Raw genomic sequence first — 27535 nt, 5'->3', positions numbered from 1 at the left:
GAAGACATTCAGGGGTGATTTTCAAATCATCTCTAAGCAGACTCTTTCAATGGAATTCTACACTTATGCCGCCAGGTGGCTACTGCTTGGTGTCGTGGAGGGGTGAGTTGTCTCGGTTACTTACCACTACTCTGCTTTTATTACATGGCTACCTCAAATTCACCATCTGCTGCATACCTGTGCCTGCCACCTAGAAGATGGTTAATGAAGTCAGGCCTGTGAGAGCTCTTTAGCTGGAGAGCTGGTTCGACAGCCAGTATGTGCATTACATTGCGGGTGGTGGAGCTAGATTCCGCTAATCCTGGGCGTTGCTTGGGGACGTTTCCAGCCAGGAGGACTTAACCCTCAGCAAGCCACAGCATCACGTGTGAGGTGTTAACTTGCGCTGTCAGAGCATTCACACAGAGAATGGGCCTCTAATTACAAAACAACTCACTTAGAGCACTCATTATCCCTTACGGTAAGGAACTAGCTTCCACAATCTGCAAATGCTGGTCAATTAGAGAAGCTACAGAACCTGGCATAAAACAATCACAAATCCTGACTCCTGACGATAAGAATGTGTCACTGGTCATTGATGAAGGCTTCTGTGATATAGTGTAGTGGATACAGTTCGGAGTATTCAAGCAACACAAATGTAACCCTACAATAGCCACAGACGTACATTGTACGTCTGAATTTCGATGTTCCTTTCAATGAGGTTTCATGCCATTGTGAACTTAATGCTTGAATCAATATTAGACTATACAAACAAGTTACTTACCTTCAGTAACGATATTTCTGTAAGAAACATTAGTTAGTAAGATTACCTAACTTAGAATTACCCCCAGGTGTCAGACTGGATCCGGAAAGTTTTCGTCAGCAGTACCCTTGCGCATTGGAAGGTGGCGTTGTGCGGCTCCACGTCCGTCGTTGGAGTCGTGGTTGCCAAAATGACGTTGCGGCAGCTACTTAGACGCCGCCCTCACGCACTGACGTCAGCTATGTACACAACTTTCCGCGCCAGGAACGCAGAGCCATGCAAGATACTGAGCACTGGTGCATTGAAACTAGGTACCTGAAAAGGATGACCTTAACCCTCTGGTGCATTGAAACTAGGGCCCTGAAAGGAATGACCTTAACACTAGAAATCAGTTTGCAGAACTGGGAGGTTGGGTAGGGCGGTAAGAAATCCATCACTAAGGTTTCTTGCAGATATATCATTACCGAAGGCAAGTAACTTGTTCATCTGAAAGAAACACAGTGATAGATTCCTTACCTTAGAATAGATACCCCAGAAATACCAACCCCAGTGGTTGGTCTGCGAACCAAGATCACACCAAATATTCCTGGAGAACAGAACGGCCAAAGAAGCCGTCTCTCCGGACTTGGCTGTCCAGGCAATAGCGCTTAGTAAAAGTGTGCAGCGAGGCCCATGTAGCTGCCTGACAGATATCTTGTAAGGGGACACCTCGTCCCAATGCCGTAGTGGCAGCCTTCGCCCTGGTAGAATGGGTGCGCAGCCCCACCGGAGGTTCCTTTTTAGCCAGATAATAACAGGATAAAACACAAGATAACACATCGGGAGATAGTCCGCTTGTGTATGGCCCAACCTTTTTCGGCGCCAACGTAGCCAACAAAGAGGTGGTCATCCATCCGGAACTGTTGTGTGCGATTCAGATAAAATGAGAGTGCACGTTTTGGGTCCAGACGGTGGAGCCTCTCTTCTTCTCTGGAAGGATGCAGAGGTGGAAAGAATGTGGGCAAAGTGATGGTCTGCCCGATGTGAAGGGCAGTGACAACCTTTGGCCGAGCACAACCTTGTCCGGATGGACAGATAGAAAGGGAGGTTTACAAGAAAGAGCCTGGAGCTCACTCGTTCTCCTGGCAGAGGTGATGGCAAGCAGGAAAGTAGTCTTCAAAGTCAGAAGACGAAGAGGACAGTTGTGAAGAGGCTCAAAGGGACTGCACATTAAATATGTAAGAACCAGGTTCAAGTCCCATTGTGGCGTTACGAAAGGAATAGGAGGGAAAAGATGAGTAATGCCTTTGAGGAATCTATTTAAAACAGGGGTATTGAAAAGAAAGGGCTGATCAGGAAGTCTTTGAAAGGCCGAAATAGCAGAAAGGTAGCCCTTGATAGTGCCCAGAGTAAATCCCTGCTGGGCCAAAGAAAGAAGGAACAGAAGAATGTCTGAAAGGGGCAGAAAGGGGATCCACAGCCTTTGCTGTGCACCACGCCACAAATTTGTTCCGTCTGCAGATGTAAACCAACTTAGTGGAGGGACGCCAGGCTGCCAGAATGACATCACACACTTCAGGAGGCAAGTCAAAAGGAATCAACTGCCGCCGCTCAATCTCCACGCAAAGAGGTGGAGACTGGACAGGTTCGGGTGGAGGGCCGTCCCCTGCTGCTGACAGAAGATCCTCCGGAAGAGGCAGTCGGATCGGGGATCGATTGTCATACTGAGTAGCTCGGGATACCAAACATTTCGAGACCAGTCCAGAGCCACAAGAATGATTGGGCCTGTGTGCGCCTGATCTTCTTCAGCTCTCTGGGCAAAAGTGGTATAGGCGGAAAGGCATACAAGAAACTGCGACTCCACTCGTGACGAAAAGCATCGCCTAGCGAGTACCACCTTGGAAATTCCAACTCGCAGAATTGCTGACATTACGTGTTCTCTTTGGTGGCGAATAGATCTAACCAAGGCTCTCTCCACTGTCGAAAGAGACCTTGTGCCACGTTCGAGTGAAGAGGACATCCGTGATCCATCACGCACCTGCGGATGAGTTAGTTATCCCTGGCATTCAGTGACCCTGCCAGGTGTTGAACTACCAGGGAAATGCCCTGTTCCAGCCGTGTGCAGAGCCTCCTGACATAGGGTCCACAACCGCACACCGCTATGGGGGCTGCAGTACCACATGGCGGTGGTGTTGTCTGTGAACACCTGCACTTCTTTCCCCTTGACAGAGGGAAAAAAATGCCTTCAGTGCAAGTCGGATCGCCCGAAGCTCCAGAAGGTTGGTATGGACCCTGGACTCCACCGGAGACAAGAGGCCTCTGATCTCTGCCTCGCCCATGTGGCCCCCGCCCCATCCCAGGAGGGACGCATCTGTCACTACCGTGTTCTCCAGTTAGGGAAGGGAGAGGGATCTGCCTCAGACCCAATGCCGGTTTGTGAGCCGTCACTGCAGCTGCTGTACAGTGTCCTTCGAAATCTGGATGTAATCGGACAGGTTCCCCTGATGGTGGAACTTAAGGTCCCACTGCAGAGCCCGCATATGCCATCTGGCATGAGTGACCAGCAGGATGCAGGAGGACATTAGGCCTAGCAGCCTCAGGGCCATCCTGCCCGAAACCCAGGATAGAGACTGAAAGATCAGAATCATAGCCTGAACATCCTGGACTCGCCGTCTGGGAGGATAGGCCCAAAACCGCGTTGTATCCAGAACCGCTCCGATGAAGAGGAGCTTCTGAGAGGGAATCAGGTGTGACTTCGGCACATTGATGGAAAACCCAGCAAATGCAGGAGGTCGGCCGTAGTCTGGAGGTGGGAGACAACCGTCTGGGGCGAGCCCGCCTTCACAGCCAGTCGTCGAGATATGGGGAAGACTGGTACCCCTGATCTGTGCAGATGACCTGCGACCCCCGCCATCACTTTCGTTAACACCCGAGGGGCGCTGGTAAGGCCAAAGGGGAGCATGGTAAACTGAAAGTACTTATGACCTACTGTGAACCGCAGGTTACGCCTCAGGGCTGGCAGGACGGGAATGTGGAAATATGTGTCCTGCAGGTCCAACGCTACCATCCAGTCTCCATGGTCCAGGGCAGACAAGACCAGAGCCAGGGTTAGCATCTTAAACTTCTCCTTCCAGAGAAAGCGATTGACGTCCCTGGGGTCCAAGATAGGACACAGGCCCTGGTCCTTCTTGGGCACCAGAAAGTAGTGGGAATAACAACCACGTCCTACTTCTGGCGCAGGAACACACTTGATAGCCCCTTTGGCCAAGAGGGCCACGACTTCCTGTTGAAGTGCCAAATGATCCCAGACATGCGGTGGTACTGGAGTGGCATGGCTGCAGGGGTAGTCTCGAAGGGGAGGGAGTAACCCCTTGGGACTATTTGTAAAACCCACCTGTCCGAAGTGATGGTGCACCAATGGGAGAGGTTATGGCGAATCCTGCCGTCCACTGGCATTCGATAGCCCTGAAAAACTGGACTAGGAAGGTTTTGGGGCAGTGGTGGCCTGGGTGGAAGTGGACTGACCCGCCTGCTGGCCCCCTGACCCGCCTCTGCGGGTCCCATATCCCAGGCCGCGCTGAGACTGCTGCGGCCTATGGCTCTTAAGCAAACATGTTGGGGCGTCCCTTCCATGGCCACGAAAGGAGCGAAAAGCAGAAGGCGGAGGGGGGCGCGTGGCGGAAAGGCCCAAGGACTTGGCCGTAGCCCTTGAATCCTTAAAATGCTACAACTCACTTTCTGCCTTGTTGCCAAAAAGGCAAATGCCATCAAAGGGCATGTCCATCAGGGTGTTCTGGACATCCCAAGAGAAGCCAGTAGTCCTCAGCCAGGCGTGGTGGCGGAGCGCCACTGTCGTGGAAATCGCTCTGCCCAGCGAGTCCGCGGTGTCAAGGACACATCGAATTGTGAACTTTGTTACATCTCTCCACTCAGCAATAGCCAGAGAGAGCACTGTCTGCTCCTCCTCCGTACACTGAGGCAGCACTTGCGCCACCGTATCCCACACAGAGTGGGAATAACGGCCCAAGAGGCATGTAGTGTTCACAGACCGCAGCCCTGATCTGGCAAAAGAAAAAGTGTTCTTCCCAAACTGTTCCAGTCTCTTGGATTCCCTGTCCGGGGATGCGGTAGGGAATACACTCTGGGGCGTGGAGGCTTGAACAACCAAGCTCTCAGGGGTGGGGTGTTGGGAGAGGAAAAGGGGGTTGCCCGGGGCCGGGCGATGGGCCACGCTCCTATTCACAGGAGCCCCTGTGTTGGGCCTGGACCAGGAGCCCAAAAGAACATCAGAAAGTGCCTCATTAAAAGGCAGCAGTGGCTCAGCAGAGGTAGCCGCCGGCTGAAGCACTTCTATCAGGAAGTTAGTCCTGACGGCCACTGTAGGGAGTTGGAGGTGGAGAGCCTCGGCTGCCCTACGCAAGACCACTGAGTAACTTGCACCCTCCTCCGTAGCCACGGTAGGAGGAGTGAGCATGCAAAGGTCAGGAGAGGCGTCCAGAGCTTGGCATTCACCAGTTCCTCTGCCCAGTCCGCGTAATACTGACATTGAGCTGTGAGAGGGTCCTCAGGCCACTCCCAGTCCTCCCCTTCCTCCAAAGGCTGATGAATAGTCTAAAATAAGGAGGCTGGACATAGCGAAAGAAAGATCCAATTGGCGTCGAGCGACGCCGTTCCGGCTCCGTGTCCACATCAAGACTGAGAACGTGGTGCCAGTGGGGTTGACGTCAGTGGAGGGGTTACGAGGTCAACCGGCATCGACTGGGATCCAGAACTGGATCCTTGGGGGCCCTGCGGCGCCAGGGCCGGAGCAGACAGCTATGCCGGTGCCACTAATAGTGAAGGGCAAGAACCCCCAGTCGGGCCCATGGGGCCCGAAGGCATGCCGGCGAAGCTAGACAACCCAAAGAGGCGGGCCATGGCTGCCAAAAAATCCTGCAGCTGAGATGGAGTCTGTGAGAAGTTGGCCTGATATATGATGTTTCCAATTCTGGAACCACCTAGTATCAGTCCAAACAATCCCTTATGGTGTCTGGTTGTACGTCAACCTTATTAGACAAGTTATCCTAGTGGTAGCATGGACTAAGCAGCCTTAAAGGCTAAACTCAAGAGGTTGTGTTAAGTGAGCTGTTTTACCAATCACAATCCTGTAATACCAAATGAAAGGACACCACACAAGTATATATTATAAAAATATATGTGTTTATTACTAAAATATTCCCCAGTACTCTTTATGAGCAATAGGGCACAAGCGTTAAATCAAAAGCACAGTTTAACATATGAAAGTTGCACAATTATGGATGAGGGCGGGTGGCCACTCAAACCATATATTAAGAAAGTGGTATAAGAGATACCAATCGAACAGTGGTTAGGCCTAGGGCATCGCTGGGAGCAGTCGGGACAAGCAATGCTGAAGTTGGGAAAAGCCCGCAGGATTCGGGTGCAGCGCTTAAAGCACACGCATGCACCAATGCAAAGTCAATGGTGCGTAAAAGTTACACAAATAGAGTTTAAGGATACTTCCGCTGAACCTAGAAGGACAAAACTTTAGACACAGACCCTAGAGGTGTGTACCAGTGTGGGAACACCGGCGTTGCTGAGTTACCTCATTCACAGGAAGCGGGTGCATAGGATCGAAGTGGCATCGGGTTTCGTCACACAGGTTGTTGGTGCTTGAAGCTGAAGATGTTGCAGGCGATGTGAAGGAGAAGTGTCCCGTGTGATCCAAGGGTGGATCAGAGTAGAAAAGTACCTGAAAGCAGAGGGGACAGAGTCTGGGTCACTCGGCAGTGACCAGGGTGGAACCAGGACAGAACCAGGCAATGTCGGGCGCAATCAGGTGGTTGTCGAGGAGCTTCTCTCCGCTGCCACGTGGGCTCTGGGGCATCTGCGACGTCCAGGAGCGGGTCACGAGCCGTCCCACGCAGGCTCTCACCGTCGGCGTTGTCGGCTTCAAGATCGGAGTCAACAACACTTGGCAAGAGCAATCCACGCAGGACTGGAAGATTGCTTCTTACTCGGACCAGGAGAGTCATAGCGGGGGCTCCTTTTCAGAGGAGCTGGTGCAAGTCTGGAGCAACCAGAATCGCAAGTCGTATTTAGGTTTTCGCCGGCACAGGGGCCACAAGCCAGCTGGCAAGTGACCGGGCCAACGCGTCGAGCCAAAGAAAGCAGAAGGGCCCCACGCAGCACTCGTCTAGTGTAGAGGGGTGAGCTTGGGTGCAAAGGTGGCTCAGGGTTGGGGCTTCTCAAACCCCGGTGTACAGCTTCGAGGGTCACTCGTGGGCTGCACAGTCAGCGTCTCGTGGTCTTATCAAGATGGCGTGCCCCACGCTTCCGGTCGCCTCCCCGGGTCTCAGCTCTGCAGGGACTGTGGATCGGGCTGTAAGAAGGCAGGCAAGCTTGATCTTGTCGATCTCTGTCACTCGAGTTCCGGCGGGAACTGCAACAAAGCAGACGTCGAGGTGCTGGATGGTGCCTGTTTGCACAGGGTGGTCACTCCTTGAACACAAGGGAGATTCTTCAGTCTTCTACGTTGAGTAGGATGTCGAAGGGTCCAGAGTTTCGTTTCAAATGTTTCATCAGGATAATCTGAGTGCGTTGGCACTGCTCCCATTCTTATACCAATCTAGGGGGCTGGATTACCTGCTAGGTCCCCTCCTATGGGTGGGACCCAGGAAGGGGGTGGATGCACCCCTTTCCCTTTGATCCAGGCCGTGCTGGGATAGGGGCTGGTGTGCCCCAGAACCGGTTTGGCCGGATTATGCAAGGGGCAGCCTTGTGCGCCCCAGGCAGTGTCTGGTTTCTTTCAAACCTCCCTGCTACAATCCACTATCTCCTGTCTGGGGTGGTGTAACACCTCCGTGCGACAGGAAAGCATTTGTCCAGGCCTCTTCTGCTGAGTTTCGGTCGGCAGCAGGAGGTCAGACTTGTGTCTGTGGCAGAAGCATCCATTTTGTGGATCTGAGGCTCTTTTAAAAATCAACCGCGTTTCAGTAAAGTAACATGTCTTCTCCCTCTAGAGGGGTGGAATGCTATCCCCGTCGACCAAACTGTCGAGGGGATAGTATTCCAAATCGTATGACACCTTACACGACATGTTTTGATAAAGCCAAACCAAAGTTGCTATATAACCGCGAGGATTATAATCCACTTAATAGTATATGGTATGGCATTATCCCGGAACAGCTTAGGGAGTTGTTCCCGACAGCTGCAGACAGGCTCAGCTCATACCAGAGCTCCATCTCACATTAAATCACGCACTCTGTCTCCAGGATTGATAAGGCCTTCCATAGGAGTGGCTCACAGGTTTATATGTGTCCATATATAGGTTTAGATATAGGTATACTATATCTAAGCAAGGGGTGATTACACCCACTTGCCCCAGCTGAGTGATCAGCCAGTTGTGTCAATTTAAGAACCAGCCAGGGGTGGCAAAAGCTATGCTTCAGCCCCTGGTAGGCCTTAGTGGCACCTTTGCCCTGAGCACCTATAGTGCATGGTATAGGGGCTGACAAGGAGTCCATTTCCAATTGGGTTATGTACCTATAGTACATGTCTCTGAATTTAGAGCGAGAACAGCAGGTTGGGGGTCTGATTAGCAGGCCCACAGCCTCAGTAAGTCGAAAACTAGTAAACAAAAAGCAAAAATTGGGGTGACCATAGGATAGCAGACCCTACTCTCCTACACCCATGAGTGGTCTTTTTGAGGGCCTTCTCAGGACGTTCCCCTGAGGAATGAGTCTGAGTAGATTCTCTTCTCTTTTGAGGTCTCCTAAACGTTGAGGGCAACGCCTCATTACAGTAACTGGAGAAAATAAAAAAACCTCCTCTCTGGTCTTAACCATATTAAAAGTCACCCTTCACGACCTCTCAAAAACTTACTTGAGAAAGTGCGACATACCTTGCAGTCTTTGGCTTGCGGTATAGATAGTAGTCAAGTCAAGTCAAGTCATAAAATTTGTATAGCGCACTACATACCCAGAGGGTTTCAAGGCGCTTATGAAGGGGAGGAGGATTATTTGTCAAATATCCACGTTTTAAGCTGCTTTCTGAAGGCTAGGTGATTCTGGGTGAGGCGAAGGTAGGCGGGGAGTGAGTTCCATGTTTTGGCAGCCAGGTATGAAAAGGATCTGCCTCCCATGGTGGTCTTGTTGATGCGAGGTACAGTGGCGAAGGCTTGGCTGGAAGAGCGAAGTTGGCGGGAGGGGGTGTAGAAGGACAGTCGAGAGTTGAGGCAGTCTGGTCCGATGTCGTAGAGTGATTTGTGTGCGTGGGTAAGCAGTCGGAAAGTGATCCTCTTATTGACGGGTAGCCAGTGGAGGTCTTTAAGGTGACCAGAGATGTGTTCGTTGCGTGGGATGTCTAATATGAGCCTGGCTGAGGCGTTTTGGATTTGTTGTAGTTTCTTCTGGAGTTTAGCGGTGGTACCTGCGTAGAGGGTGTTTCCGTAGTCCAGTCGGCTCGTGACTAGAGCGTGGGTGACTGTTTTCCTTGTTTCGGAGGGGATCCAGCGAAATGTTTTTCTGAGCATGCGAAGAATGTTAAAGCAGGAAGAGGATACGGCGTTAACTTGTCTGTTCATTGAGAGTGAAGAATCCAGGATGACGCCAAGGTTCCGTGCGTGGTCTGTCGGGATGGGTGCTTTTCCGAGGGCTTCCGGCCACCAGGAGTCGTCCCATGCAGAGGGGGATGTACCTAAGATGAGGACTTCTGTTTTGTCTGAGTTCAGTTTCAGACGGCTTTGTTTCATCCATTCGGCGACTTCTTTCATTCCTTCGTGTAGGTTAGTTTTGGCGGTGCTGGGGTCCTTGGTGAGAGAAAGGATCAGTTGAGTGTCGTCCGCGTAAGAGATGATGTTGAGGTTGTGTTGGCGGGCGATGGCCGCGAGGGGGCTCATGTATACGTTGAAGAGGGTGGGACTGAGTGAGGATCCTTGAGGTACGCCGCAGATGATTTCGGAGGCCTCGGACTTGAATGGTGGGAGGCGGACTCTCTGGGTTCTTCCGGTTAGGAACGAGGTGATCCATTCCAGTGCTTTTTCTTGGATTCCGATGTTTGAGGCGTTGTAAAAGGGTGCTGTGGCAGACTGTGTCGAATGCTGCAGAGAGGTCGAGGAGGATGAGGGCGACTGTGTCTCCATTGTCCAGTAGAGTTCGAATGTCGTCTGTTGCTGCGATGAGGGCGGTCTCAGTGCTGTGTTTTGCTCGGAAGCCAGATTGTGAGGGGTCGAGTGATTTGTTGGCTTCGAGGAAGGCGGCGAGCTGGTTGTTGACGGCTTTCTCGATGACTTTGGCCGGAAATGGAAGAAGCGAGATGGGGCGGTAGTTTTTGAGTTCGGTGGGGTCTGCTGTTGGTTTTTTCAGAAGGGCGGTGAGTTCAGCGTGTTTCCAGTCTTCTGGGAAGGTGGCGGAGTTGAAGGAGCAGTTGATGACGTCCCGGAGGTGCGGAGCTATGACGGAGTCTGCTTTGTTGAAGATGTGGTGGGGGCATGGGTCTGTGGGGGATCCAGAGTGGATGGAATTCATCAGGCGGATGGTGTCCTCAGTGGAGATTGGGTTCCAGGCGTTAAGGGTGTTTACGGGGGGAAGATGGTCAGCAGATGGTAGGGTGGGTTGGCTTCCGGGTTGGTTGTCAAAGCTGTTGTGGATGTCAGCAATCTTGTTGTGGAAAAAAGAGGCTAGGGAGACGCAGAGGGTTTGAGAGGGGGTGATGTCGTTGGAGTTGGCCGAGGGGTTGGAAAATTCCTTGACGATGTTGAAGAGTTCCTTGCTGTTGTGGGCGTTGTTGTCAAGTCGATCCTTGAATGCTGTTTTCTTGGCTTTTCGGATCAGTTGGTGGTGAGTACGGGTGGCGCTTTTGAAGGCGTCCTTGTTGCTGGTGGATGGGTCTTTTTTCCAGGCCTTTTCAAGGGAGCGGCACAGTTTCTTGGACTTTTTGAGATCATCGTTGAACCATGAGGCCTTCTTGTTGCCAAGTTTGTGTTGACGTTTTTTCAGTGGTGCTAAGGTGTCGGCGGTGTTGGATAACCAAAGGGTGAGGTTGGAGGCGGCTTCGTTGGCGTTAGAAGAGAGGGCTGGGGAGGTTCGAAGGAGCGATGTGGAGATCTGATCCGTGGTGATTTTGTTCCAGTTTCTTTGTAGAGTTGGTTGGAGGTGGATGATGGGTTTCGGCTTGTTGTAGGTGAAGTGAACGCAGCTGTGGTCAGTCCAGAGGAGATCCGTAGTGTGGCTGAAGGAGACATGGTTGCTGGAGGTGAAGATGGGGTCGAGTGTGTGACCTGCGATGTGGGTGGGGGAAGTGACCAGTTGTTTAAGTCCGAGGTTGGCGAGGTTGTCTAAGAGGGTGGCGGTGTTGCGGTCGTTGATCTTTTCAAGGTGGAAGTTGAGGTCTCCCAGAAGGATGTAGTCATTGGAGGGGAGCGCGTGTGGGGTGATGAAGTCCGTGATGTCTTCACTGAATTTTGCGCGGGGTCCTGGTGGTCTGTAGAGGAGGGTGCCTCTGAGTGTGGTCTTGGGGTCGATGTGGATCTGGAAGTGAAGGTGTTCGGAGTTAGCGAGGTTGGCGTCGGAGCTGGTGGAGATGCGGATGGATTTCTTATGGACGATAGCGATTCCTCCTCCTGTATGGTCGGTGCGGTCCTTGCGTGTGATCTTATAGTCATCAGGGATAGCGATGGCGATGTCAGGGGCGGAGGAAGCGTTCATCCATGTTTCCGTTAGGAAGGCGACGTCAGGAGAGATGGTGTCTAGTAGGTTCCAAAGGTCAATGGCGTGCCTGTGGACCGAGCGGGTGTTGAGAAGGATGCATTGTAGGTGGTTGGGGTCGGGAATCTGTGGTGTGGTCGTAGCGGAGATGTTGTCGGTGCCGCTAAATTTGCAGGAGAGGCAGGAGAACGGTCCATGGGTGCGACCAGGAGCGGCTTGGACGCAGTTGGGGGCACGACCTGGGTTGAGGGCTAGGAGGGTGGTGGCATCGTAGGTAATGTGGGGGGGCAGGGCAGCGCGAGGGGCAGGGGGTCTGGCGCTGGGCGCGGTCCAGGCGCGGACGGGCGAAGACGGGCTTACCTTTGGCGCACCTTCGGCGCGGGTTGGGCGCGGACGCTGCGCGTGAACGCTGCACGCGGGAGCTACTGTCATATATGGATAGTGGAGGGGGAGGGGCGAGGGCGTCACAGCTGGGAGGCGGGGCGGGCACACGAGGACAACAACAAACAAAATGGAGGCGGAGGGGGGGCACAGCGCAGCGCTACAGTCTAACGCGCCAACAGGAATGAAAACACAGTGGAAATGATCAATGGAGCGCTAATTAATCAAAGCGGCAATATTCTACCCAGCAGATAAATTAAACTACACAACAAGAGCAGCCCAGGCAAGTCAGCGCTGCGGAATCGTTAATAATGCAGGCGGAGTGACACAAAGCAGTTCAGACAGGCAGCGCTAGTAAATAATTAATACAGCAGGCGATATGCAAGCAAATGAAAGGCCCTTTTTTAAACACAAAGCTTCAATGCAGCGCGTTAAAACCAGATGCCTGCGAGAGACACTGGGAGCGACCACTCAGCTGGTAGGCGAGGAGCGAGTCACGAAGCACGTAGGGAGTGGAGCGCACTTTCTACTCTGTGGGAGGGCGTCACAGCTGGGAGGCGGGGCGGGCACACGAGGACAACAACAAACAAAATGGAGGCGGAGGGGGGGGCACAGCGCAGCGCTACAGTCTAACGCGCCAACAGGAATGAAAACACAGTGGAAATGATCAATGGAGCGCTAATTAATCAAAGCGGCAATATTCTACCCAGCAGATAAATTAAACTACACAACAAGAGCAGCCCAGGCAAGTCAGCGCTACGGAATCGTTAATAATGCAGGCGGAGTGACACAAAGCAGTTCAGACAGGCATCGCTAGTAAATAATTAATACAGCAGGCGATATGCAAGCAAATGAAAGGCGCTTTTTTAAACACAAAGCTTCAATGCAGCGCGTTAAAACCAGATGCCTGCGAGAGACACTGGGAGCGACCACTCAGCTGGTAGGCGAGGAGCGAGTCACGAAGCACGTAGGGAGTGGAGCGCACTTTCTACTCTGTGGGAGGGCGTCACAGCTGGGAGGCGGGGCGGGCACACGAGGACAACAACAAACAAAATGGAGGCGGAGGGGAAGGGCACAGCGCAGCGCTACAGTCTAACGCGCCAACAGGAATGAAAACACAGTGGAAATGATCAATGGAGCGCTAATTAATCAAAGCGGCAATATTCTACCCAGCAGATAAATTAAACTACACAACAAGAGCAGCCCAGGCAAGTCAGCGCTACGGAATCGTTAATAATGCAGGCGGAGTGACACAAAGCAGTTCAGACAGGCAGCGCTAGTAAATAATTAATACAGCAGGCGATATGCAAGCAAATGAAAGGCGCTTTTTTAAACACAAAGCTTCAATGCAGCGCGTTAAAACCAGATGCCTGCGAGAGACACTGGGAGCGACCACTCAGCTGGTAGGCGAGGAGCGAGTCACGAAGCACGTAGGGAGTGGAGCGCACTTTCTACTCTGTGGGAGGGCGTCACAGCTGGGAGGCGGGGCGGGCACACGAGGACAACAACAAACAAAATGGAGGCGGAGGGGGGGGCACAGCGCAGCGCTACAGTCTAACGCGCCAACAGGAATGAAAACACAGTGGAAATGATCAATGGAGCGCTAATTAATCAAAGCGGCAATATTCTACCCAGCAGATAAATTAAACTACACAACAAGAGCAGCCCAGGCAAGTCAGCGCTACGGAATCGTTAATAATGCAGGCGGAGTGACACAAAGCAGTTCAGACAGGCAGCGCTAGTAAATAATTAATACAGCAGGCGATATGCAAGCAAATGAAAGGCGCTTTTTTAAACACAAAGCTTCAATGCAGCGCGTTAAAACCAGATGCCTGCGAGAGACACTGGGAGCGACCACTCAGCTGGTAGGCTGCGGTCAGTGTGAGTAACAGAGCAGAGCAACCTCTTGGAACAGGCTCTAAAATAAAATTCTTTCTTCTCCTTACCAGACCTTCTTTAAAGAATGTATTTGAAGATAATCCATAGTAGAAAAGCAAAGTTATTTAATGAAGTGAAAAAAACCACAGAATCTGAGCAGAGCTCAGAGGAGACTCCCTTAGCACAACGTGCGATAGAAAATCTGAGGGACTGAGGCTCCTGCCAGGAAGGTTCTAGAGTGAGGTGATGGCTGATTGGCTCTTCTCTAGAGTTTGGTCCTTTTTTACAAAAGGACATGGATATGTTACTAAGGTGAGGCCTTTAGGCCTACTATTCTCTATGTATGTCTATAGGACATTACTTTTCTATGTACCGGAGACTCCAGTCTCGACGACGGGGAATGATTCAGGCATGTGAATCTATGAAAGACACCCATAATACTGGATAAGAGTTTGTCATCATAATGGCCAGCATATTTCCCAATTCATGTTTGAAAAAGCAGACTAAATTTAACATTTAAAGGAAATTTACCAGATCCTCCCCAGTGTTGAGACCATTCGGCATTTTAGTATTCAACCGTACAATGTATTGACTCAAGTTGACGTAATTTTTTCTCCCGATTCCCACCCCTTATGGATCTGGGGACGGAGTCAATAACATAGTATTTAAGATCCTGAAGATTGTTTTGATGCATTAGTTTAAAATGTCTGGCAACCGAATAGGAAGGGTCCGAATTTACGATTGCCCGAAAGTGCTGCAGAATATGATTGAACACAGGAAGTTTAGTACTGCCGACATAGGAGAGCTGGCAATTACATTCAAGAACATAAACTGCAAACTCAGTTTTACATGTAAAATAGCCTGCCATTTGATTAGACATATGAGAGAACGGGTCGATAAAAGTCTGTTTGTTAATCCCAAATTTACATGCACGGCATGAACTGCACTTATGTTATGTTATGTTAAATGATTCTTATTGAGCGCACTAACACCCGGAGGTTTCATGGCGCTGGCTGAAGGGACATGTAAATGAGCAGAAAAAAAAGTTTATTCAGAAAGGGTAAATAAAAAAGTCTTGAGAAGTTTCCTGAACTGAAGAAGGGATTTACTGGATTTGATAATCAGAGGGAGGGAGTTCCAAAATTTGGGGGCAAGGAGAGCAAAGCGACGGCCGCCAAATTTATGGAGTTTAAACTTGGGGGTAACAACCAAGTGATGGGAAGCTGAGCGAAGAGAGCGGGCAGGTTGATACAGAGTAATCAGAAATTTCAAAAAAGCAGGGCAGGAACAACGAAGGGATTTGAATACCAAGCAGCCCATCTTAAAGGCTGCTCTCTCCTTCACTGGTAGCCAATGAAGCCTGCGGAGCAGAGGCCTCGCCGATTGCCACTTAGGGATCTTAAATATGAGGCGGCCTGCCTGGTTTTGTACAACCTGGAGGCGGTGTGAAAGAAATCGCGGGAGTGCATGATAGAGGGAATTAGAAAAATCAAGGCGCGAAATGACAAGGGACATGACGACCTGACACAAGGCGACATGTGGAAGTAGGTGCCTGATCTTCCGGATTTTTCGGAGTTGGAACATACACGAAGAAATCGTGGCACCCACTTGGGCCTTAAGTGACAATTCAGCGTCGATCGTCACCCCCAGGCTCCTGACGGCCTTGAGTGGTGTCGGAGGGGAGCCCAGGTCGGGAGGTCAAAACTGCGGACCCCAAAAAGCGACACTGGAACCAGGAAGAAGTAGCTCAGTCTTTCCAGGATTGAGTTTTAATTGATTCTGATTCATCCATTGATGGATATGGGTTATAACGGCGTGAAAGTTGTTAGTCGCCTGAGGAGAATCAAGTGGAAAGACGAGCTGCAAATCGTCAGCATAATTGAAGACGCTGACGTCCCAGTTACGAAGGGAAAGAATTAGAGGGCGCAGGTAAAGATTAAATAATAACGGGGAAAGTGAAGAACCCTGGGGAACACCACAAGTGATAGGGGATTTAGATGCGGTGAAGGGGCCAAGACTCACGGCTTGTGATCTTCCCGTCAGGAACGACTCCACCCACTTGAGGGCTGTGCCCCGGATGCCGGCTTGTTCGACATGGTGGAGAAGGATGTCGTGATCCACCGTGTCGAACGCGGCAGACAGATCCAAAAGAACCAGAGCCTGTGGTCTCTTGGCGTCTGCGTTCTTTCTCAGGGTATCCATGACTGCCAAGATGACTGCTTCCGTGGAGTGGGCCGGCCTAAAGCCGGCCTGGTTGGACTCAAGGAAGAACAATTGTTACTTACCTGTAAACAGGTGGTTCTCCAGTATTGGTGTCTTTCATAGATTCACATGCTTGAATATTCCCAGTCGTCGGAGTGGGAGTCCCACGGTAAATAAAATAGCAATAAATACTAAATATATAATATATAATAAATATATATATACATAATAAGGAAAAACCCAAAAAATGCATACAAGAAGCATAGGGTACCTAACCAAAAAGTTCTCCATAGGAATGCATGGGAAAAAAAGTTCCAATGCAGCCTATCCTTGTCATTATGTTAGTCCAAACTGCAGCCAATCAGGCGCCAGCAGCCCTCTAGAACCTTCTCCTCAGAGCTCAAGCCCTCAGATTTTCGTAGCACAAGAGTGACCACAGAGTCTATGAGGAGAAGAGAGCCTCTGAGGGGAGGATGGGAGGGTCGCATGTGAATCTATGAAAGACACCAATACTGGAGAACCACCTGTTTACAGGTAAGTAACAATTGTTCTTCTCCAGTATTGGGGTGTCTTTCATAGATTCACATGCTTGAATATAGAATAGTTAGCAGTCCTTATCCCAATACAAAGTTTCCAGAATGCAATGTAAAAACAAAAGGTTGGAATCAAACGGGTGTAATAACCCATGCCATAGAAGTTATACAACTATATGTATACATAGAGAAGACATGCATAAAACTGGAAACTATAAGGAGGAGGGTAGAATAGAGGCTCACCTTATTGAAAAAGATTACGGAGCACAGCTTGTCCCACTGCGGTATCTCCTTCAGCCATGGCACCCAGATTGTAGTGCTTTGTGAACGTGTGCCTGCTGGACCACGTGGCTGCTCTGCAAATCTGATGCAATGGAACTCCGGCAAAGAGTGCAGTCGAAGAGGCCATAGACCTGGTAGAGTGGGCCCGTGCTGCAGTCTGTTAAGGCTTTCCCGCTCTCTGATGGCAGAAAGCAATCGCCGAAGCCACCCAGCGGGCTACTGTAGGTTTGGTGACTGGCCGCCCTTTTTGAAAGCGACCATAGGCCACAAAGAGCTGATCCGACTTTCGGAACTGGGCTGTTCTGCTGATGTAAAACTTTAAACATCTTCTAATGTTTAAAGAGTGCAAGCGTTGTTCCGCAGGAGATTGCGGGTTGGCAAAGAAAGACTTCAGTATAACAGGCTCATTAATATGGAAGTCTGAAGGCACTTTTGGAAGAAAAGTAGGGTTAGTGCGTAAAAGCACAGAATCCGGTTTGAACTGTAGAAATGGTGGTTTGATCGTGAATGCATGCATATCACTCACTCGACGTGAAGACGTCAAAGCAAGTAAAAGCGCGACCTTCCAGGTGACATACTTGAGGTCTGCTTTATGGATTGGTTCAAAAGGTGCAGTCATTAATTGTGATAGGACAATGTTGAGGCGCCACTCGGGAGGGGGACGCCGAACTCGAGGAAAAGTCCGAAGAAGTCCCTTGAAAAATTGACGTATTAACCTGGATGAACATAGGGAGGCGGAGCCATCATGGCGGAAACGTGATATTGCCGCCAGAAAAACTCTTAAAGTAGCATGTGACAAACCCGACTGAGCCAGTTGGAAAAAGAAAGGGAGGAGCTCAGCGGGCGTGGCACGCAAAGGATGTACTCCGGCGTCTGTACACCAGTGGCAAAAGCGTTTCCATTTCAACTTATAGGTCTTTATAGTTGATGGAGCCCTGGCCTGAGCAAGGATGTTACGACACTCCTGAGGGATGGTTAGATGTGCAAATTCACAGTGTTCAGGTTCCAGGCTGATAAGCTCAGAGAAGAGGGGTCTGGATGGTAGATTTGACCCCTGTTCATGGAGAGAAGATCCATTCGAGGATGAAGAAGAATGGGTTTGCATTGAGACAGGAGTAGCAGCTCCGAGAACCACGCCTGTCGTGGCAGCCTGGGAGCAATCAGAAGGATGTGGCAGGGTTCTCTCCGAATCTTCCAAAGTACTCATGGCACTAGAGGGATCGGAGGAAAGGCGTAGGCGAAGAGATTCGACCAATACATCAAAAGGGCATTGACTTGGGATCCTTTGTGGGGATGCCAGCTTGCGTAAGTGGGGCATTTGCGGTTCTCTGGAGCTGCAAAGAGGTCGATTTCCAGGAATCCCCAACGACGAAAGACCATATCGAGTGTTGGCTGGTGGAGTTCCCACTCGTGGTTGGATGATCGGGATCTGCTTAGGGAATCCGCCAGAAGGTTGGACAACCCCGGAAGATGAACTGCGGTGATTGTGATCTGATGATTGATGGACCAGTCCCAAATCGCCTCTGCCAGGTGGGATAACACCGGAGACTTTGTTCCGCCCTGCTTGTTTATGTAATGCATGCAAGTTGTGTTGTCCGTCTGTATGAGAACCGACTCCCCTTGAAGCACTGGTTGAAATGACTTCAGGGCCAAAAAGATAGCCATGAGCTCCAGCTTGTTGATGTGCCAGGTCTTTTGATGCACAGTCCATTTCCCCTTGACGGAGAGGTCTTGGAGGTGAGCTCCCCAACCCTCCAGAGATGCGTCCGTCGTTAAAGTTAGATCCGGGGTGTTGAACAGAAAGGACGTGCCTGCCGCTAGCTGATGTGGTTGTGCCCACCATCTGAGCGCTTTCTTCATGGGGACGGTGATGGTAACCTGATCGTTGAAGGAACCGGTGACTTGACGCCACTGTTTGTCCAGAGCCTGTTGGATAGGTCGTGCTCGTAGTCGGCAATGAGGGACAAGAGCGATGCACGACGAAGCCATCCCTAGAAAGGACTTCAACAAACGGACTGAAGCGCACCTCTTTGCCAGAAGTAGTGAAACTAATCGGAGAATCCTTTGCTGACGTTCCCGGGAGACAAACGCCTTTGCTAGTTTGGTGTCCAGCGTTGCTCCTAGGAAATCCTTGCAAGTTGTTGGCTGCAATTGAGATTTCTCCAGATTGATGGACAGACCCAAGGAACGGAATACTGTCTGACAAATGGAAGTATGGTGTTGGAGTTGTGAGCGGGATAGCGATTTCAGGAGGCAGTCGTCGAGATATGGGAATATCTGGATGCCTTGGAGACGAAGAAAAGCCATGACCGGAGCCAACATTTTTGTAAAGACTCGGGGGGCCGACCGGAGGCCAAATGGAAGGACCTTGAATTGGAAATGAAGGTGCCCCACCTTGAAGCGCAGGAACTTTCGATGACCTGCGAGTATTGGGACATGGAAGTAGGCGTCTCGGAGATCGATGGTCGTCATGAAATCTCCGACAGAGAGTAAACGCAAGATTTCTGTAAGCGTTAGCACACGGAAGGTCTGATCCTTGAGATAGTGATTGAGTGCTCCCAAGTCCAATATGGGTCTCCATTCTCCGTTCTTCTTGACGATAAGGAAAAAACGGGAATAAAACCCCTTCCCTTTATGAGACTTTGGTACTACTTCCACCGCACCTTTTTGAATGAGAAGGCGAACTTGATGAAATAGTTCCTTGAGGTGCGGAGGAGGTGGTCCGGAAGGTGGCGTTGGAGGAGGTACCTCGACAAATTCCAATGCATGGCCTTTTTTCACAATGTTGAGTACCCAACAGTCCGTTGTAATGGAGGACCATTGAGAACCAAACAGAGAGATTTGACCTCCAATTCTCCGTTCGACAGACAAGTCATTGACGTTTGTTGGATTGTCCCCTGAAAGTGGACTTTCCTCTGTAATTTCTGGCAGGTTGCTGACGGGAAGACTGTTGACGGTTACCGGTGAAACGTTGGTTACCTTGGTTATAGGACCGATATTGACTGCTTCCTCCACGAAAAGTGGATGTAGTGCCACGTCCTCCAGCACCCCGAAAGGGCTGCTTCTTAAATTGAAGGGTACCCAAGGCACGTGCAGTGTCCGTGTCCTTTTTTTATGGATTGTAGCGCTTCATCAATATGCGCTCCAAATAATGACTCGCCGTCATATGGCATATCCAGGATTCTTCTCTGAACTTCCTGTCGAAACGAAGTTGAGCGTAGCCAACCTTGTCGACGTAGGACGGCCGCTCCAGCGAGTTGGCGAAAACCAGTGCAGGCCACATCCACTGCACAATCAATGAGTTCTTCTGCAGTTCTTTCTCCTTCTTGCAGAATCTTCTGTGCTTCTGTCTTGGAAGCATCCGGGAGTAACGCCACATAGGCGGACATATCAGCCCAAGCCTGACGATCATAACGGCCTAAGATAGCCATAGCGTTAGCTACTCGAACCGTAGTAGAGGACATGGAGGAAAATTTACGCCCAATAGCATCAAGGCGACGGCCCTCTCGGTCTGGAGGAGCGGTGATTGTAGATGCTGGATTTTTCGAACCTCTTTGAGCTGCCTGCGTAATGACAGAATCGGGCTTAGGTTGACCTGTAAGGCATACTGGAGATCCCACTGGCGCCTTACATTTCTTTTCCAACCTCGGCAGTTGTGCTGGTAAAGAGTTAGGCGTCTTCATTAATTTCACCCCTTCAGTCCAGATGAAGTCTATAATTGGGACTGTGTGTATCTGTTTTAATGGTTGGTTCTTGAAATCATATAGGAAGCAATCTTCCTCTCTGTGGGCTCGTGGTAATTTGAACCGTTGCGCCGCCCTGTCCATTAATTGGTGGAAGCCTGCAATATCCACTGGAGGAGAATCCCCTGGCGGCACCTGAGAAGGGGATGGTGTCTGAGCACGATAGTCATCCCACTCCGCTAAATGTTCTTCACCATCCTCATCCACATCAGAAACTTCTCCATCCTCACGCTCTGGAGGATTCTCGTCATCATCATCATCTGGATAAATTGTTGTGTGAACTCGAACTTATGTACTCCTGTGAAGAGTAACAGGCGGCGCCGGGTGTGAAGGAGCCAGTGCCGGCTCCGTAACTGGGTTCAACACTGATGGGACAGCGGCAACCTGTGGAGATGGTGGGAATCGTCGATTGTAATCCTCCAACATACTTTGGAGGTTCGATATCATTGATATAGGCAACATCGCAGCTGGTACTTGAGGGTGAGTTGCTTGATGTTGGCCATACTGATCCTCTTCATCGTTACTGAAGTCTTGGCACTTTATGTTCAAGTCTGAAAGACTATGAGCTTGGTCATCAGACTCTTGATCTGAATCAGTAGCAAACAAAGGAGATGGAGGATTAGCCATTTCTCTTTCTGGAAAAGTCCCGAACTGGACAGATTTGCTGGACTGTAGAGGCAATAAAGGCATTGAAGCAAATGAAGAGGCTGGCGTGGAAACTGTGTCCTGCGTACGTGCCGACGGCATGACATCAGTCGTCTTCTGCGAGGGAACTGGCTTGGATGTCGTCGCCGACGAGGAGACCGTCGACGGAGTAATCTTCATGGGCATCGTCGTCGTTGCCGTCGTCGACGGAACTTTCAATTTCAAGGTCTTCGTCGACGGAGCCGTCGTCGACGGGACGATCGTCGACAGAGCGGTCGTCGACGGAGCGGTCGTCGACGGGACAGATGGAACAGGTCCTCTCGTCGACGGGACAGACATCGACGGTACGCTCGTCGTCGAGGGCGTAGACGAACCCAGAGTCTTCGATCCTTTCGTCGACGACGACCGGGTCGTCGACGAGTGAACTCTCTTCGTCGACGAAGATGAAATTGGAATAAAAGAAGAAACGGTCTTAGAACTGAGAACCACTCTCATCGACGACGAAGCAGTCGACGCCGAAGCCGACGACGATCCAGAGGCCAGCGTCGTCATGACTGTCGTCGTCGATTTTGATCCAGAGACAGCCATTCTCGTCGACGGAGTTGAAACTACCGTCGTCGACGGAAAATCCGTTTTCTTCACAGAAAAACTGGAATTTGAAGCAGAAGGAGCCTGAGAGCCATGTCTCGTGGGCCCAGACGTGGTAGGTAATGGTGAAGACACCGCAGGGGTCAAAGCGAGGGATAGTTTCCTCTTTTTAAGAAATGGGGAAGGCACCTCCTGCACACTACCACGCTTAGAAGTTGCTTTAGATCGGCCTGAAACAAGACTTTCAGCATCAGAAAGTACATTGTCTTTGTCCTTCAGCCTTTGAAGCCAAACTAATAAGCGGCCTTCTCTGTCCTTAAGAGTTTTCTCCGAGAATTTTCTACAGAGCTTACAGGTTCCCACTTCATGGTCCGGGTACAGGCAGTAAATACACTTACTGTGAGGGTCGTCATGAAATAATCTCAGCTTTCCACAGGAGGAACAAGCTCTGAAAAGAGACTTCTTACTTGAAGACATTGTGGAGAAAGTGGAAACACTTGGAGAAGAAAACTGAGCAGAGCTCAGGGAGACTCCCTTACACACGATGTGCGGTAGAAAATCTGAGGGCTTGAGCTCTGAAGAGAAGGTTCTAGAGGGCTGCTGGCGCCTGATTGGCTGCAGTTTGGACTAAGATAATGACAAGGATAGGCTGCATTGGAACTGTTTTTTTCCCATGCATTCCTATGGAGAACTTTTTGGTTAGGTACCCTATGCTTCTTGTATGCATTTTTGGGGTTTTTCCTTATTATGTATATATATATTTATTATATATTATTATATATTTAGTATTTATTGCTATTTTATTTACCGTGGGACTCCCACTCCGACGACGGGGAATATTCAAGCATATGAATCTATGAAAGACACCCCAATACTGGAGAAGCACGAGCTCTCGATGAAATTCGAGAGGCACCAGGTGACATGGGCTTCAAGGAGTTTTGACAAATAAGGCAGCAAGGATTTTGGGCGATAGTTGGAAAGTTCAGCCGCATCAGCCCCTGGCTTCTTCAGGAGGGGCAAGAGAATGGCCTCCTTGAAGGTTCCAGGGACTGTGCCAGAGGTGAGGGAAGCATTCAGAAAGGAAAGTATACACTCCGGTAGTTTAAGACAGACCTCCCGCAATACCGCGGGAGGGCAATGGTCCTCCGGCGAGCCCGATTTTACACGATTGGCTAATTTCGCCAGAGAAGGAGGATCCAGAATGGGAAATAGAGTAAAAGAAGATAGATTGCCAGAAAGAGTGTCCAGAGATGGTGATGGCTGAGGAGTAGAGGTGATAGAATTTTTTATTTTAATGATTTTTTCCATAAAGAAGAGATTAAGAGCCTCGCAGGTCTCTTTGGACGGAGTTTGAGCTGGGAGAGTCCTGTCGTCCGTGGTCAGTTTGTTCATAATCCTGAACACCTCGCGAGATTTGTTAGTGGCAGAGAGGATTCTATCAGAGAAGTGCTCCGATTTGGCTGATAGAATAGCCAATTTGTATTCCCTCCGAGCGGTAACAAATTTCTGTTTGGATGTCAGGGAGTAGTCCCGCCTCCAGATACGTTCCAATTGACGTACCTTAAGTTTTATTTGCTTGAGGTTGTCAGAGAACCACCGGTTGGCATTGGGGTGTCTGGTACAAGGGAACTTAACTACTGGGGCAAATTGGTCACTAGCCCCTTTCAGCCAGCTGCAGATGTTAGTGTCGATCCTATTAACATCCTCATAAGGAAGGGTGTTCGGACAGGTAGAAGCCAGGGTAGCTATAAAACCCTTGGAATCATAATTCTTCCAATTGCGTGCAGAGCCACCTGCCATTAGTGGGGCCTTAGTTTGCCCACTAAGTGTGATGGTCGTGTCGACTTAAAAAAGCCTTTCTTATTTGTTAATCAGTTCACAGGGTTACCTATCTCAGGACTTGTTCTAACCAATGCATCCCTCATAGAGGGTGCTCTCCTGAAAGTAATTGTTGGTTGTGCTGTAAGTTCGGGAGCTAATGTTAAATCTGTTCTCAAAATAGGCCAATGTTTCTTATTTCTCCATCTTGGCTACTGAACATAGTAATGAGTCTCACCACAGGTTTAGTTGAGACAACTGGATGTTTCATTGTCTCGTCTATGTTTGGCGCATCATCCGATGCTTCCCTTTCTTCATCTTAGCCAAAGCAGTTTGTAAATCCTTAGGGTCATACCCTCGGGCAAGAAACCTATCCATAGACTCAGTGAGACAAATGTCCAAGTCATCTTTTCTGCTGCAGATTCTCTGAATTCGTAAAAACTCCCCATAGGGGATACTTTTAATAACGTGCTTAGGATGAGCACTACTGGCATGGAGTATAGAATTTCCAGACGTGATTTTTCTGTGTAATTTAGTGCAGATAATATTCTCTTCTATATAGATTTCAACATCTAAAAATTCGACTTTAGTGTTACTAACTTGAATAGTGAACTCAAGATTTAATGTGTTCACATTAATCTTATTAACAAACTCCAAAGAAGGTTCTTTGGAGCCCTTCCATACCACACAAACGTCATCGATGAATCTCCACCATCGCATGACATGATCAGAGACCTCATCTACGAAAGTCTGGGCCAGGACGTGCTTCTCCCACCAGCCTACGTGCAAGCACGCATAGCTAGAGGAGAAGCACAACCCCATCGTAACACCTCATAGCTGCTGATATAGTTCCTAATTAAAAATAAAGAAGTTATTAGTTAGACAAAGTTCTGTCATATGCAGCGCATTTTAGTGTGCTCATTGAAACAAACATTCCTGTGAGATAAGAAATGGCCAATTGCATTCAAACCAACCTGATGGTCAATATTGGTATATAATATAATGAACAGATGTCCATCACTAAAAAGTGATAATCATCTTCCCATATGGCTCTTTTAATTTTTTCAGGAAATGGCCTGTATCCCTGATAAACGAAGGAAGGTTAGTAACACAATCATGAAGAAAAAAAGTCAACATATTTGGACATAGCCTCCAATAAGCTACCTTGGGCGAACATTATTGGGCGCCCTGGAACTGGGGTCACGTGTTTATGCACCTTATGCAAAAGAAATAGCATGGGAGTGATAGGGAAATCAGTTTTCAAAAAATTGAATTCATCATTAATAATTAAACACTCCCTCTTCCACTGTGAGAGTTCTTTGAGAACCTGTTCTTTGATTTTGAGCAAAATGGGAAAAGCTACCAACTTATAACATCTAGCGTCACTCAGCTGTTTTTTAGCCTCTTCCATATATGCATCACGTGGCCAGAGCACAATATTTCCGCCTTTATCAGCTTTATTAACAATAATATTTTTATTGCCACTAATTTTATTCATAAGGCGTGAATATTGTTGTCTCTGTATTGTCTATGTTTATTTTTGGACAGACATGTTCTATGAAGGTTCTTCAAATCATCAACAACACAATCACCAAATACATCAATGGCATCTCTAGTCATAATGGGAATAAAAGTAGAGGACGGACGGAAATGGGTCGAGGCAGCCTTGGTAGTGGTAATGCCCATACCTATTAAATCCTCCTGAGTGCTACGGGGTCTAGTATCATTCACTTCAGCCAATTCATTCACAGTTCTTAATATTGGAACATCAGAAATCTGAAATACAGCACTAGGTTGATTTGCTGCATCAACACATGACGCTCTAGAATTAGCATTTTTCAATTTATGGAATTTTACCAACTTTAACTTTCTAATAAATTTAAAGACCTCAATTCGAGATTGCACATATTTAAAATTATTTTTTGGACAAAAAGAAAGTCCCAAAGCCAGTAATTGAAGTTCTGCAGTATTTAATTCTAGCTCCGTCATATTTATAACAGTATTAGCAGCTGCTGTGTTAACTGCTTCTGAGTTACCCTCCTTAGCTTCTAGTTTCTTTTGTTGAAGCCACCGCGCTTTCCGCCTTTCTTTGCATTACTTGTTTCTCCGGCGGCATTTTGAGGTTGGGTCTGTACACGGGGTATTCTCAGCCTGAGTGTTTGCAGACGGTCCTCTTTCATAAACCCCAACTCTTCAGAGGGACTAAAACTTGGGGCTCATGAACCATTAAGAGTGGCTGATCATTGGGGATGGATTCCACACTGCTTGAAAGCCAACTCTCCCCGGAAACGGATGCTGCATCGGTACCACGATTGATAGAGATTAAAGGTGGCTGGTTCTTGTTAATCGCCAACTTCTTCACTGTATCGAACCGTTTAGCGAATGTGCAATTACGACCAGTCCCGCTTATCACGCGCAAACTTTGTAATCTTTCTGTTCATTATCACATTCTCATGTTTATCCAGACGCTTTTGAATCTCGTCTCTGCCTTTTTTGACAAGATCCTTCTGGTCCAGAGCATCCAATTCTGCAATCAAATCAATTTGAGCCACAATCTCATTGCGATCGATTTCTGCATATTTCACCAACATGCAGACCATGTTCATAGAGGCTTCCAAGTTATTCGTGACCCATTCCTTTAGCATAAGGGGATTGGGATTTACAAAATAAGGGGCTATTAGCACTCGTAAGCCACTCGGCACTCTCCCCGCCTCTTTATACTTTTCAAGAGATTTTCGCTCCCACCATTTGGTTAGCTCATTACGCTGCAATTGTTTTTATTTTTTAAGCAAACTTTTGACATCCCTTTGCTCAGTTGTTTGCACCTTGTTCTGTTGACCGGTGCTGGTTACTACTGGCATGTCGGCAAACATCTCATCCGCACGTTCGTGTATATATATATTCACTGAAAAAACCATAGGTTTCACACCAGTTATAGTTACCTAGAAATTTTACTGACATATAACCATTGAAATTCCCACGTTATAGTTAGTTGGACTCACTATAACTTGCGCGACTGCAATGCACTGCTGATGACGTCACATATTACATCACTCATGACATAGTCAGTGACATCACTCACTGCTGGGGTCGCCGGATCAGGGAAGAAAGATGGCAGGGAAATGGACTGATTGATGTGAAAATCAGATGCCACCTTAGGGAGAAAAAAAGGATGTGCCCTCAAGACTACTCTGTTAAGGTGTAAAACAGTGTAAGGCTCATTGGTACATAGCGCTTGTATCTCGCTTACTCTGCGAGCTGATGTAATCGCTACTAGAAAAGCAGCCTTCCAAGATAAGTGCTGCAAGGAAGCTCTGTGGATGGGCTCAAAGGGAGGACCCATCAACTTAGACAACACCAGGTTCAACTCCCACAGAGGAGAAGGGTTTCTAACAGGGGGATACACTTTCTTTAACCCCTGTAAGAAGTCCTGGACCACCTGCATTTGGAAAAAGGAGGACTGACTAGTTGACTTCCTATAAGCCGTAATGGCAGATAAATGCACTCTAATCAAAGCATATTCAAGACCAGATCTTGCTAGGTACAGAAGGTAAGGGAGAATAACATCCTCCTGTCCCTTCGTGGGATCAAAGTAATGCTCCCCACACCAAAGAAAAAACCTCTTCCACTTAAACGCATAGGACATTCTTGTGGATGGTCTTTTTGCTTCCTTTAAAATATGCATACAATCAGGAGGCAAATTTAAATGTCCGTTTTGTAGGACTTCAGGAGCCATGCTGTTGAGTTCAGTGAGGGAAGGTTGGGATGAAGAATCCTCCCTCCCATCTTGGACAGCAGGTCCGGCCAGCAAGGTAGTCTCCTATGTGGAAGCACCAACAGGTGTAGAAGGTCCAGGTACCACCACTACCGTGGCCAGTCTGGGGCTATCAGAATCATAGTCATGTTGGTCTGAGTAGCTTGGCCATCACCTGATGGATCAGGGGCAGAGGAGGAAAGGCGTAGGCAAATGTCCATGACCAGTCCATCAAAAGAGCATTCCCTCTTGTACCTGGACAGTGGAACCTGGACGGTAAGGCGTGG

The 27535-nt window shown here is 49.1% G+C and overlaps 1 protein-coding gene across 3 annotated transcripts in view; it reads right to left on the bottom strand.

Annotated features, from left to right (window-relative positions):
• Positions 1 to 27535, bottom strand: part of GTF3C1 (general transcription factor IIIC subunit 1) — a 2762707-nt gene that overhangs the window by 2020017 nt on the left and 715155 nt on the right. The gene's annotated exons all lie outside the window — the stretch shown is intronic.

This window comes from Lissotriton vulgaris, chromosome 10, assembly GCF_964263255.1.
Source record: "Lissotriton vulgaris chromosome 10, aLisVul1.2, whole genome shotgun sequence".
Taxonomy (NCBI): domain Eukaryota; kingdom Metazoa; phylum Chordata; class Amphibia; order Caudata; family Salamandridae; genus Lissotriton; species Lissotriton vulgaris.
This window is presented reverse-complemented; position numbering and strand designations above follow the sequence as displayed.